Source organism: Stenella coeruleoalba (genome assembly GCF_951394435.1).
Source record: "Stenella coeruleoalba genome assembly, chromosome: 17".
NCBI lineage: Eukaryota > Metazoa > Chordata > Mammalia > Artiodactyla > Delphinidae > Stenella > Stenella coeruleoalba.
Window position 1 is genome coordinate 19582869 of NC_137163.1, and position 13361 is coordinate 19596229.

The window sequence follows — 13361 nt, forward strand, 5'->3', positions numbered from 1 at the left end:
GTTCTCTCCTTTCTGTCCCTACCCAGGGGCTCCAGTACTTTTCTCTTACTGATCCTGAAGGGATGGGTGTGCTGTAGGGCAAGGGGTGGTGGGCTCCTGAGAGCTACTGGCAGCAGCCCTAGGGTGCTATCCCTACCACAGGGTGGCAGATGTGTAAGGGCAAGGGGGGTTGGACACGGTAGGTGGGATGCGGCAACGCCCCCGTAGGCACAGGCATCCAGAGCCCTTCCTGGTCACCATCCTGTGCCCTCTCAGTTGGGGTGGGGGCCAACAGCTAGTTGCAGTGGGGAGGGATGAGCCCAGCCCAGGGTAGAGGGAGAAGCCTCCCACACCTATTAACAGCCGGCAAACTGTCCATCCATCTGGGGGGTGGGGGGGAAACAGACGGGCAGGTAGGCCGGAAGAATCAGGCTTGTTCTGCCCCCAGCTTCGATCCAACACAGGAGGAATTGAGGTAGCAAACGGCTGAAATGCTCCAACGAGAAGGAAAGGAAGTTCCCACTGTGTACAGCTCCCACACCCTGGGGCTGGAAGAAGGCAGACCTTGCTTGTAAAGCGCTGTAGCCTCCAGCAGCGCTGGGCCCTGGGCAAGCTTTCAAGAAAGCAGGCCAGGCAAGGGCACAGGAGCCAGGCATTCCTGACCAGCACATGCCCTGCCATGCTCCTCGGGGGGATTGCTGGGGAAGGGGGACTGGGAACTCCGCCGTCAGCCCTAGCGGCCACCGGCCAACTCCTGTCCACATACAAACCAACACCCAACCAGCACTGTAGGGCGGCCCTGCTCACCGTTGAAGGTTCCAGGCCAGGGGAGTTTATTCAGGGTTGTGGGCCCAGCCTAGGTTCCTCGATGGAAGCCACACCTGGAGCCTGGGGAGGTTCTTGCTGGGACCAGGGGGTGTTTATAGCTGCCACCCCCCAGGCTCACACCTCATAGAGGATCGCAGGGAAATCCACGTGGATGCGAGGGGAGATCCAGCTTCCGATGCCCTGAGGAATCAGGTTCTCATGCACCCGCCTCCGCTTGGCCTGCTTCTGCCCGTTCTTGGTGACGACTGTCTCCTCATAGAGCTCGTGAGCCATATCCCCGTCCTCGGCATAGAACATGGAGCCGCGGCGGCGTGTGACTCCGAAGCGGAGCACGACCAAAGCTTGCTCAGCGACAGCCGCCTCCGTGCCGCCGAGGCGAAGGGCCGCAGGCCGCGAGCTTTGCGACCGCCGGCGCGGCCCCACGGCCGCTTCGCTCTCACAGGGCCGTCGGCGCCGCCTTCCGCAGACTCCGCTGTCTCCCACAACATTTTTTTTTTAATGAAAGAAGAAAAGGAAAGACGAGAATTAAAAGATACAGTGGAAAAAGGAATGGGGTTAGTCCACAAAATGTGTGGCATGAGACCCTGTAGATGGACTCGCCCCGGGCCACAAAGTGGAGTTTGAACTTTGTTGTAGGAGCCAAAGTACAGAGAGGATAGGAGTAGTTACTTGATTCATGATGTCTAAAACAGAAAAACGTATCACTTTCTCTGTGAAAGTACAACTGGTTCTGAGGCCTCAAAATTTCTCCTTTGATTTCTCATAAGGAGACCCAGGATAACTTGTGAACTTCTTAATTAACATCCCTACTGAATCCATACTAAATACGGCAATGGACTTCATAGGGTGCTTTTTTTAAGATGCCCTCGATGCAGGCCTATAACGTGACATCCTGTGCCCCACCAAAACCCGTTGTGATGTGGGTGTGTTATGAGTAGCTATATATGTTGTCTGCTTTTGTTGTAAGCATGTAACATGTGCATATTCATTATTCAGATTTAGTCCAGGGATAGAGAGATTTTCAAGTATCTAAGATGCTAGCTCTCCGTCCTGGTTGCCCATTAGAAAGAAGCATCTGTGGAGCTTTCTAAAAGTGAACACATCAGGGTCCCTCCTTGAGGTTTTGATTTCTTTAGTTTGGAGAGTGGGATCTGGGCATCTGCCATTTGGAAAGTTTTAGGAGTGATGCCTGTGCATAACATGAGGATCGTAAAGGAATTGGTGAATTGCTGTCTTTTCAGCTAGATTCTTTAATAAATAATGTTTGTCTCAAAAATAAAGAAATAAGAATTAAAATAAATAAATAAAGGAGCAAAGGGCTAGATGAACGTGGCTACATATTCAAGATGCCACCACTTACATTACAAGATGTGACCTGGGAAATTTAACAACTGAAGATGCTCCCACTTCTTCCTTGGAGGTCATTCATTTTCCCCTCCTCTGGCTTCCATGAATAATACAGATGTTTAATTTTTCCCCCTTTGGTCCTTTGCCCTTTGAATCCACCCCAGCAAAAACGCTCAACTCTATGGCGCTAGAAAATGTTGTGAAGAGCTTTACCATGTTCCAACGTTTGTGTATTTATATACTTATTTTATTCTTGGTCTTCGTTTGAGCTTTTAAAAATTTTCTTAGTTTCCACTGTCATTTTCTACATGTGTTGTCTCTGCCTTCTTTTTGACAGCTAAGGTACCTTGTTTTGTTCATAAATTTTATTTATTTATTTTTGGCTGCGTTGCGTCTTCGCTGCTGCCCGCGGGCTTTCTCTAGTTGCGGTGAGTGGGGTCTACTCTTTGTTGTGGTGCGTGTGCTTCTCATTGTGGTGGCTTCTCTTGTTGCAGAGCAGGGCTCTAGGCACGCGGGCTTCAGTCATTGTGGCACAACGGCTCAGTAGTTGTGGCTCACAGGCTCTAGAGTTCAGGCTCAGTAGTTGTGGCACGCGGGCCCAGTTGCTCCGCGGCATGTGGGATCTTCCTGGACCAGGGATCGAACCCATGTCCTCTGCATTGGCAGGCAGATTCTTAACCTCTGTGACACCAGAGAAGTCCCTAAGGTACCTATTTTAAATGAGATGCTCCTAAAATACAGGTCAAGGACTCCCTACCTGTAGAAAAACTCTCTAAGGATAACATAAGGAACTAGTGACAATGGTTATGTCCAGGCAGTGTAGAAACGTGGAGGAGAGTGTTTCCTTTTCATTCAGTAACCATCTGTTTGAATCATTTTTGTCCATGAGCGTGCATTGCTTTTATAATTTATAAACTGGTTAAAAGATAAAATATCTATACTCATCATGGCAATTCTAGCAGGTCTTAAAGTTTTAATGAAATATGAATGCAGTTAGTTTATGCATATGTTTATTCTAAACAAATGAACAATCTTATTGTTCTAAGATACCACACTTAATGAATCCAGTATTCCACCTTTTGAAGCATCTTATAGGTATCTGAGATTAAATACTGGTCAGTGATTCATACTGGGGTACGTTTATGGGTGGAAGATGACTGAGCTGCTTTTGTATCTGTAGCTTTCCGCTTTGAATGACACACCCCCAGTGAGCATTTTAATAACACAGGAAGTGTTTCCGTCAGTGGGTCAAGAGAACCACTTCCATCACAGCTTTCCGTATTTTTGTTCATTTTCTTCACTCGTGGCAGTGTTCACACTTGGAACCTGTTTCACATGCTAAGGGTCCTCCACCTCGACTACAGCTTTTTGCTAATTCTTCACATCCCATGGTCCCACCACATTTCACTCTTTGCATTTCCAAACTTTCTCTTAAAGGTTTTCATGTCATTTTGGTCCCAGGGTTTCATTCCCATGTCAGTCTATCTGATCCTGCCTCTAATTTGTCATTAGTATTTCTACTCTGGCTTGTTTGTTTTGAGTTTCTGCAAATAGTTCAGCCATTGTCAGGCATGTTTTAACCTTCAAGTAAATAAATGTCTGCCTAGAAGTGCATAAAGTTATTTGACTCCATAAAAGAATACTCACAAACACATGCTGTTCTTCATAAACATTCTGTGTTACTGTATTAAGTTGATAATTGGTAAGATATGTTTAAATTTGCACATTGTAGAAACTGTAAGTTTAATTCCCAGCAGAGTAAGTGTATAAATGCTCAGAGTCATACACGATTCTATGGAGATGCACTGCTTATCTGTAACATTTAAAAATTAGCCAAAAAGGCTGAAAGAGGGTTCTTCTATGTTTTCCTCTAAGAGTTTTATAGTGTCCCGTCTTACATTTAGGTCTTTAACCCATTTTGAGTTTATTTTTGTGTATGGTGTTAGGGAGTGTTCTAACTTCATTCTTTTACATGTAGCTGTCCAGTTTTCCTAACGCGTGTATGTGGAATCTAGAAAAATGGTACAGGTGAGCCTATATGCAGGGCAGGAATAGAGACGCAGACGTAGAGAATGGACGTATGGAGACAGGGTGGCGGGGGAAGTGGGATGAACTGGGAGACTGGGATTGACATATATACACGACCAGGTGTAAAACAGATAGCTAGTGGGAACCTGCTGTGTAGTACAGGGAGCTCAACTCAGTGCTCTGTGGTGACCTACATGGGTGGGATGGGGGGTGTCGGAGGTCCAAGAGGGAGGGGATATATGTATACATTAAAGCTGATTCACTTCGTTATACAGCAGAAAGTAACAGCATTGTAGACCAGCTATACCCCAATTTTAGAAAAATAAATGCATAGTAGGTAGTCAAAAATAAGGCGTGAAAGAGATCCCCTCCCCCAGTGATTCTCCAACTTCAGTGTGCATCAGAATCACCTGAGGAGCTGGTCGAAACACTGATTGCTGAACTGCTGATTCAGTCGGTCTTCAGTGGAGCCTGCGAATTTTCCTTTCTAACAAAATCCTAGTTGATTCTGATTCTGTTGATCTGGAACCAGATGTTGAGAACCATCGCTATCCCAGTACTCCTCCTGAGCACACAGAAACACTGCATTTCCCAGCTGTGCTTATACTTATGTTAAGACCAAATGACTAGGTCTGGCCCAGTGGCATGTGTATGCCACCTCCAAGTTGGGCCACACAGCTCCCTGCGTCGTTCTCCACTCTCTCTCGCCCCTTCCCTGGGCAACAGTGGAGACTATGTATTCAAGATGGTGGCCTGCGGAGATGGAGGGTCCCTAGATCTGTGAGTTTGTGATGGAGGAAAGCTGCCTTACTCACGTAAAGCTGTCATATGAAAGAAGAATAATCATTTGTTATTTATATCAAGTCATTGAGTTTCAGGGCAGCATTGCCTAACTCACCCTGATATACATGACTTTCACGTGGTCATGAGGTGAGCCAGTTGCCCAGCTCTGAGGCAACTTTTACTATGCAAATTTGAGAGATTGAATCAATCTACCATCTACGCTTCCCCATCCAAAAAAAAAAAAAAAATCTATTTAAATTGACTTATATGTACTTAGCTTAGAGCCACATGTGTGTAGGCTACAAAGAGATTGTTGCTAATCTTTCAGAACATCTCCTAAAGCCACTTTGGTACATTTTGGGGTGATGATCTTTCATCTGAACTTTTCCAACTGCCAGCTCCTTGGACTCAATCAATATTCTTGATTCTTTTCCCTTGTAGGCTATTACAAAATATTGAGTATAGTTCCCTGTGCTATACATTAGGTCCTTGTTGGTTATTTTATATATAGTAGTGCGTATACGTTAATCCCAAACTTCTAATTTTTCCCTCCCCCGCTTTCCCCTTTGGTAACCATAAGTTTGTTTTTTATGTCTGTGGGTCTATTTCTGTTTTCTGTATAAGTTCGTTTGTGTCATTGTTTTAAATAGGTTCCACATATAAGCAATATCATGTGATATTCGTCTTTTTCTCTCTGGCTTACTGACTTGCCTGGGGCATAGTTTACCCTTAGGCATCTTCACAGTTAAGGTTGATGGGCCCTGAGTGACCCACATCTTTCATCGTGGTTATAAGCCTCGAGACCCTCCCAGATGATCCCTGTTGCTTTACCCCATTGCTGGTGATACTTGCTGAATCTGACCCACCCCTATCTCTGGACTCTACCTGGATGTGCATGACCCCTTCCTGTCCCACCAACCTTGAGGAATTTGACCACTTGCCTACTTGGGTATCTGCCAGGCTCTAACACCCCATTTATTTGTCAGTTCTCCTGTCCAGACCTCCACACACAGCGCACTCCATGACTCAAGTAGACTCTAGTCAAACTCTCTTCGCTTTTCATGCAAATGTTATATCATTGCCCCTATTAATGTCTCCTTCACACAGAAGTGAACCAAAAGCAAAGATTTTTCCCAACTATACCTTATGAAAACTGCACTTCCCTCAACCCTTACATGAAATCAAAGCCTCTAGATTACAGAATATAAAAGTTTCACCTTTTAAAATGGTGTTCATTGTTCTGTTGATAAGTAATCATACATTTATTGAAGAGAATTTGGACATTCAGAAGAGTACCAGCCTCTATCTAAAGATAATTTCTTTTATGTTTATTTTATTGCCATGTCAGTTAAATATACCCGGCTACTTAATATTCGGTTGCACATTTAGGCCATCATTTATTCAAATAATCCAAGCAAATGTTGCTTCTGATTTTCTTATTATTAGAAATAATGACAGGCTGCACATACCTGGTAATATTTCTAGATCTACCAAAAATCTATTTCTAGATTCTTTGCAAGGGAATCCCTTGGTATAAGTGTATGAACAGTTGATGTAAATACTACAAGAAAGAGCTAAAATATTAAAAGTGGTTGTGTCTGACAGGAAGTTCACTAGATGGGCAGCAATGGGCAGAATGCTTTTTTCAGTTATAAGCACTGCATTTGACTTTTTCTGTTTGTGTATTATTACAATTAAAAATAAGCATATTATAAAAATTTTTATTTTTTCCCAAGTGTAGTTATGCGCTCCAAAAGGTGTAGGAACACTTTAAAGAATTCACATTACATACACATATGAACAAATTGCCCTTCTGAAAATTCATAAATATTTACCCTCCCCTCAAAAATGTAAAACATTTACCTTCCTGAAAAAGCCTCTACAAACTAGGTATTTCTTTTTCCTTTTAAATATTTTCTAATTAGCTTTAAAATGACAAGCAACTTTTATCTGCATTTATCTTACTGATAAGGTTGAATTGCTTTCCTGTCTGATTTACAGTCCATTTGTATTTCTTCTTTTGACTGTCCCTGCGACATCTGTCCCTTTAGAAGGTGGTTTCCTTATACCAGTGACATGGCCATGGCTTAAACATTTGGGTAATTCTTCTTTTGGAATGACCATCAGAGTCCGAGTTATTTTTTCTTGGATATTCTTAGGACCAGTTAGTTATATCATCAAGTTACGGACAAATTGCAGAGCAACTGCATGGTGATAATCTCAGTTTTCTTTTGTGGTTTTAAACCATCCATGGCAGGAACTGTCAAATAGGCGTTCCAGTTACCTGTGGAGCCACGAGAACGTGAACAGAATAAATACGTGGCTCTTGAAAGCCACCACAGTCGTTTGACTGTATCTATTATGGAAGGCTTCTCACTACATCCACCTCATCATTTTACAGACTTCATATTTAATATATTTATGTTAATTAAAAGTTGTCCATTAGTCTGCATGTCAGTCTGTCACGCAACCTTATACACATAGTCTTATACGTAGCAGACACTTAGAAACTGGATCAAGATTGGAGACCAAGCATATTTTTGACTAAATGTCATTCATCCTAAGGATTTTTTTGTTTTATTCATCGTTGTATTCCAGGCAGCTAGAAGAGTTCCTAGCACAGACTAGGTGGTCAACAAATATTTATTGACTAAATGAATACATGATGAAAATATAAATGAATGAATGAACAAACCAACACTTCACAATTGGGCATCAAGACCCAAGCTCTGTTTACCTTCTTTTGTAAAATACAGCACAAGACGGCAAATGCTTTTGAATAATGCAGGTGACAAATACACGATAGAGGCTGAATGGCATTAGAAAAAGGGCAAGCTTCACTTCTAAACTTTGGCTCTGTGCCCTCAGGGAATTTACAGTCTAGTGAGAGAGAGAGAGAGAGACATTAATCAAATGTTCCTACAAATAAATAGGGAATTAACAGATTTTAAGTGCCAGTCATATAACAGGCTTACCTGGCCTGGGTGTTCAAGGATGGCTTCCTTCTCTGAGGAAGGGGTATTTCAACCGCATATGGCAAAGGAGGCATTCTGAACACAAATTCAAAGATGAAAATGCATTGGAGAAACAGAAAGAACAAGAGCCAGGAAGCTCAGAGACGGATGGAGATAAGGTCTTTGTAGCTCTTTGCCATGTGATGAGGGAGAGACACACTGACCCTTACCATCAATAAGGGCTTGGTGACACCTACCTGGTAGGTTTATTGTGAGGATAAAACGTATATGTGTAACTGCTTAATGTCTGGCCCATAGAAATTCCCAGTTATGGTCACTTTTTCCCTCTTTCTTTCCTTTTGTTACCTATATCTTGAGTTCATTAAGAGCCAGAACTTGGTCTTCTATTTCAGTGGGTCCCCCTTAGTGCCTATCCTGGTGTGAACTGCTTGGTAAATGTTCAGTAAATGACAGCTGGGGTTACCATTAGTAACCATTAGTCCGTTGTATACTAGGATTTTACATTTATTTTCTTACTTAGGTTTTTATTTAATAAAAATTGATGTGGATTTATAATACTAAATTGAGTTTCTAACATCTGATACTTTCATATGTGGAATTTTGCACCTTTGTTATCCATGTGGGATTTGGGATTTGATTGTGTGGTTTGGACATGGTTTTATTTTCCAGCAAGTGGAGTGTTGGTTCTCTCAGAGCTTCAAAGCATCTCTAAGATTTAGAATGATGAAAAAATGTAATCTATATATATTTAATTGCAGCATATATTTGCATCAGCATTTTTCTGATAGTTATCAGAAGCATATAGAGATTAAATGAATGCATAGAAGTAAAAATATCCTTTCACCAATAATTTGCTGCTCCAACAACAAAGCAATAATTTAGAACTCTAACCTTGTAATTCAGCTGATTAGAGGAATCCAATTCTCTCTTTATTTCTCGTTGTGTTGTATCTAATTGATGGAGAAGTCTAAGCGAATCAATATGCCAAAAACTGGCCTAGACAAACTCCATTTCTTTTGTGTCGTGTATGCCTAGTTTGCCCAATTTTCAAGTAAAAAAAAAAAAAGTCTGTTTTATTTTTTCCAACTGCCAAAACTGCAAACTAAAACTGGGTTCTCCCTCTTTCTCTCTCACATAATTACATAATAAAGTTCCCACATTCCAAACTTCACTGACAATTCTGTTGACAATACACAAGATAGAATAGAATGCATCCCAGCCTTCCTTAACCAGATGAGTCTAAACAATTGTAAAAAACAAACTTTAATCAGATTTAATGTACTCAGATCCAACCAGATGCTCACAGCAGATCAGAGGAGAAGGAACACACGAAGTGTCACCTTTTATGGCATGATCCTACATGATCTTTTCTTTTTTTCTGATCATTGATGGTAGATACAAGATAATATTTATACTCCACATATTACCCACAAGTGCTTTTTTTTTTTTTTTGGTCTCTTTCATCCTTCACTTTTTATTAAGAAGTTAAGTTCCTGTTTATCTTACCCCTCAGTTCTTCTTACAGATACAGTTTTGTGTACTGGCCTATTTATAAATTAGTAATGTCACATTGGAAAAAACCTTTCAGAACCAGGCCCTCCTGACACGGAACTACTGGTAATTTCAGCCAAGCATCAGTGTACCTGAAGCACACCCAGCTCTAGCAGCGAAGGAAGCCTCTGAATCTTCTTCCGCTAGTGAAACAATTAACTTCACGTTCCATTTGCCACCTACGGTTGATCACGTCTGTTAAACCCATGTCAGTCTTTTCAGCCTGCTCAGCTCAGGGGAGCGTCACAATGTATAGCCAGGCTCCCGCGCTTTGGGGTAGAAATGAAAAGATTTGCATTCATCGAACAAGAAAGTGGTATTGCTGGCTGTCAGTCTGGAAGGAAGAGCTTTTCTCTCCAACGTTGCACAGGAGGTTCTGCTCAAGTCCCTGAATGTCAGCTCATGCCTCACTGCTGAGCAAGCATCTTCGCCACCTAACCTGGCAGGCAGATGTGTCTGACATGAAAGCAGGCTGCCCTCAGATTGAGCAGGCAGGATGCCCCAAATTGGGGGCCAGTTCTGTTCAACTGAGCAGGTTGCACTGCAGCTTTCTCTAGTGGGAGTTTACGATGAGATTTGAGATGTGCCTTCAATGCCAAGGAAATCGAGCGGGAAAAGAGTCTGACAGAGCTGGCTTGTGTGTGAAGACGTAGCGAGGGGCACGTCATTTCTCCCACTGGCGTCCGACACCCCTTCCCTTCTCCCTGCCACATCCCGTCCATCATGGAGACCCGAGTGGACCGATACAGTGGTTATGGAGGGAGTTGGCATTGCTTGGAGCCCCAGGGCCCCAGAAAATATCACAGTTGGGACCTATAATTTGACTGTGCATGGGGGTGTTTTGCATTTCACATCTTCATCTGGCTTCTAGCAGCACACATCTGGCTCTGATTTTCACCAAAGTGTTAAAAAAAAAAAGGAAAGGAAAGGAAAAAGAGCAAACTGGCTGTGGTAATCCTGAAGAAGTTATAATTTCCTAAGAGGATAAATCTGCTAAGAAAAACATCTATTTCCAAACCAAATATAAATTGACTTCTATATTTTCTGTTTTCAGTTGTATACATTGTCTTTTCATTCACAAATATTGATTAAATGCCTAGTCTGTGCCACCACTAAGGTGAGCAAAACAGACTTTTTTTCTGGCCCACAAGAAGCTAACCATCAAAGTAACATTCTCTTCAGTTATCATGAATCATCAGAGTTGGATGTATACAAATCCTTAACATTTCAGACTATTTTACCGTGTCTAAATACCTTACGGCTAAATTTCAGCATCTCGTGTGTGAAATGAGGGGAATGGGTCTGCAAAATCCTTAAGGTACCTGGAAGACGTTCAGCTGGGCTCTGCCATTGGCACCTGTGTGGTGTTGGGGAAGGTGCTTAATGTTTCTGAGTTTCAAACCCTGCATAAGTAAAATGAAATAATGCCCAATTTGCAAGGGTTTGGTTTTTTGTGTTTTTTCAACGGAATGAAGATTGAAGTCTAGCCTGGCCTAATAGTAGTGCAGAATAGAAGTAGCTACTATGGTCTTCTTGCTGTTTTTTCTGTGACTCTGTAAATACGGCTTTCGAGCCAAGGATTTCAGAATGTGTTTTAACAGATTTACCAAAATCCCCTGATTCTGGTATGCCGCAGTTTATAGTAGTCAATAGAATTCAGTTTCTAAAGCATCTCTCTATAGCATTTTTCTTCTTTTATAGACCCACATGCAGGAGCATGGATGAAAAGAGACACGTATGTTCACTCTTGCCTGGTAAAGCAGGGTCATGCTTAAGATTGCTACGTGCCTACCAAGTTGTCACCAAAGAGCCAGTGACTCCAAAACCGAATTCTGAAGTCACGCTATTTCGGTTTCAAGCAAGCAAAAACACATGACAGTTTACAGAGAGCATTTCTGTTCCACTAGATTTTTCCTTCCATTGTTAGAAAAATGACAAAGATTTTTCTGGGAACTAAATGGTAATAGATGATAATAAGGAGACTTCAGGAAGTTAGCAGATATTTCCTTTCAGAGCCAAGGACACGTGGAAATCAGGCCTCTGAAACATCAGCCAGACGCTGGAAGCTCTCATGATTTGGTTTCGTTAAAGATACCAAAGAATAATTAGACCATGAGGGGAATTTTGTTTTCCATTCCCCAGGGAGTAGGATTAGTAAATGACTTTCCATGTCATTCTTTTTTCCACTTCCTGTTTTGTTCCTGTTTGAGAAAATTGCTAAATGGCGGGAACAGAAAGAGTGAGAATACCCAAGCACCCTGAGCTATATGGCTGACCCAAGGAACGCTGCTAGTTTTGTTTTATTCTCGCCAGCCAGATCTAGGCTTTCCTGCAGGCCTGGATGGAGATTCTCTGTTCATCTAGACAGCCAAAATGATAGAACTTTGGGACCTTTCCATTGTTAATCCGAAAAAAAAAAAAAAAACAAGAAAAAAGGAAAGAAAAGATGTATGCATAGAAATAAAATGAATTTACTTTATTAGTGTCCCTAACTGCTAGACGCAGTAAAACGCTGTCACAAATAGGAAAGACTGTGAAGGTTTTCATTGTACTAGGAACTGTACACAATTAAATTGAAATATAAATGTAAGCCAGCATTTCAGTTAAGCCGCTTATTAAAATAATTAGGCCAGTGAAGCAAGGAGTGTGTAAGGCAAGGAAATTGTGAGGTTTGGTTAAAATGCTCTCACTGCAGGTATGTATAGAACTGAATGGGAAAGGAGTTATAAAGCCACAGATTTAGTAAATAAAAAACGTTCTGTGCTGAAAGTCGAAAGACATGGAAAGAACTAAAAAAAAAAAAAAAAAAAATTTTTAATCTCTACAGGTTTGTAGTAATAGAAATCCTGAGCTGGAAGGGATTTTTGTGAAACCATTTCTAAACTGGCCACCATCAAGTTTCTATTAAAACTTATTTTTCCCTGTGAGTTTTACTTTTTGAAAGATTCCCTTTACAATTTGCACTTCTTAAGTAGCAATTAACTTGATTTCCCACTAAGTAAAAACATGATCCTCCAATTAGAGTATTGCATTAGCATGGAATACCTAGTGTTCCCTCTTTCAGCTGATACTGGGTTGGCCAACAAGTTCGTTCGTGTTTTTCAGTAAGATGTTTGGCCAACCCAATATAATAGAAAAATCAGATAAATGTAACATTTAAATTTTCCTGTGTTATCTTATCATGGATAAATGTATGATTTCTGTTAGGCTTTTTCTGAAAAGCAAAAATAGGGCAAGGAGGCCCACTGCCACTTTGGAGGGTGACTGGTAGGCACCCACTATCTGTTCCAGCCCCTTTGTTGTAGAGCAGGTTTAATGGCGCAGCCTAACCTGTACAGTTTAGTACAAGGTCAAAGCTAAAATACAGGTCTCTTGATTTTCAGTCTAGCCCTCTCTTTGCTAAACACCCTGCCGCTTTATAAACTTGTGAGGCTGAGGAGTTTTCAGTGCTATTAATTTCAAGATTTTGGAAGCACAACTGCCTTGGAAAGTCTGTAGAAATTGCACTGTAGTAACCCATTTTCTTCTCTGGCCTTCTCATTAAATTTTCTTAATATCAAATTGGTCGTTTTTTTTAATTTTTGGTCCCGTGTGCCATGCTGTAATATAAGGTCCACAATTTCTACTTAGCTGATCCACTGTAAGAACTTTTAAGTCATTGACTCTTCCTTATTTGAGTCATTTAGTTTGAGGCGTGCCCCCCACAAACCCTTCTGTGTGATCAAATTAACAGTAAGACCTAGAAAAACTCAGAAGACACCTCTCTTCAATGACTAATTATGTTAAGATGGCTTTTTTCTGCCGAGATCTACATTTGGAATCCAGCTCTATACTCTGTATGTCCAAGCAAGCTGATAAGCAACTCGGATG

General features: G+C 41.7%; 1 protein-coding gene and 1 pseudogene across 2 annotated transcripts in view; one reads left to right on the plus strand and one right to left on the minus strand.

Moving 5' to 3' along the window:
* Positions 1-13361, plus strand: part of SAMD12 (sterile alpha motif domain containing 12) — a 413152-nt gene that overhangs the window by 308777 nt on the left and 91014 nt on the right. The gene's annotated exons all lie outside the window — the stretch shown is intronic.
* Positions 896-1456, minus strand: LOC307175945 (tumor suppressor candidate 2-like; annotated as a pseudogene). Its single transcript has one exon. The product of its transcript is annotated as a tumor suppressor candidate 2-like (transcript).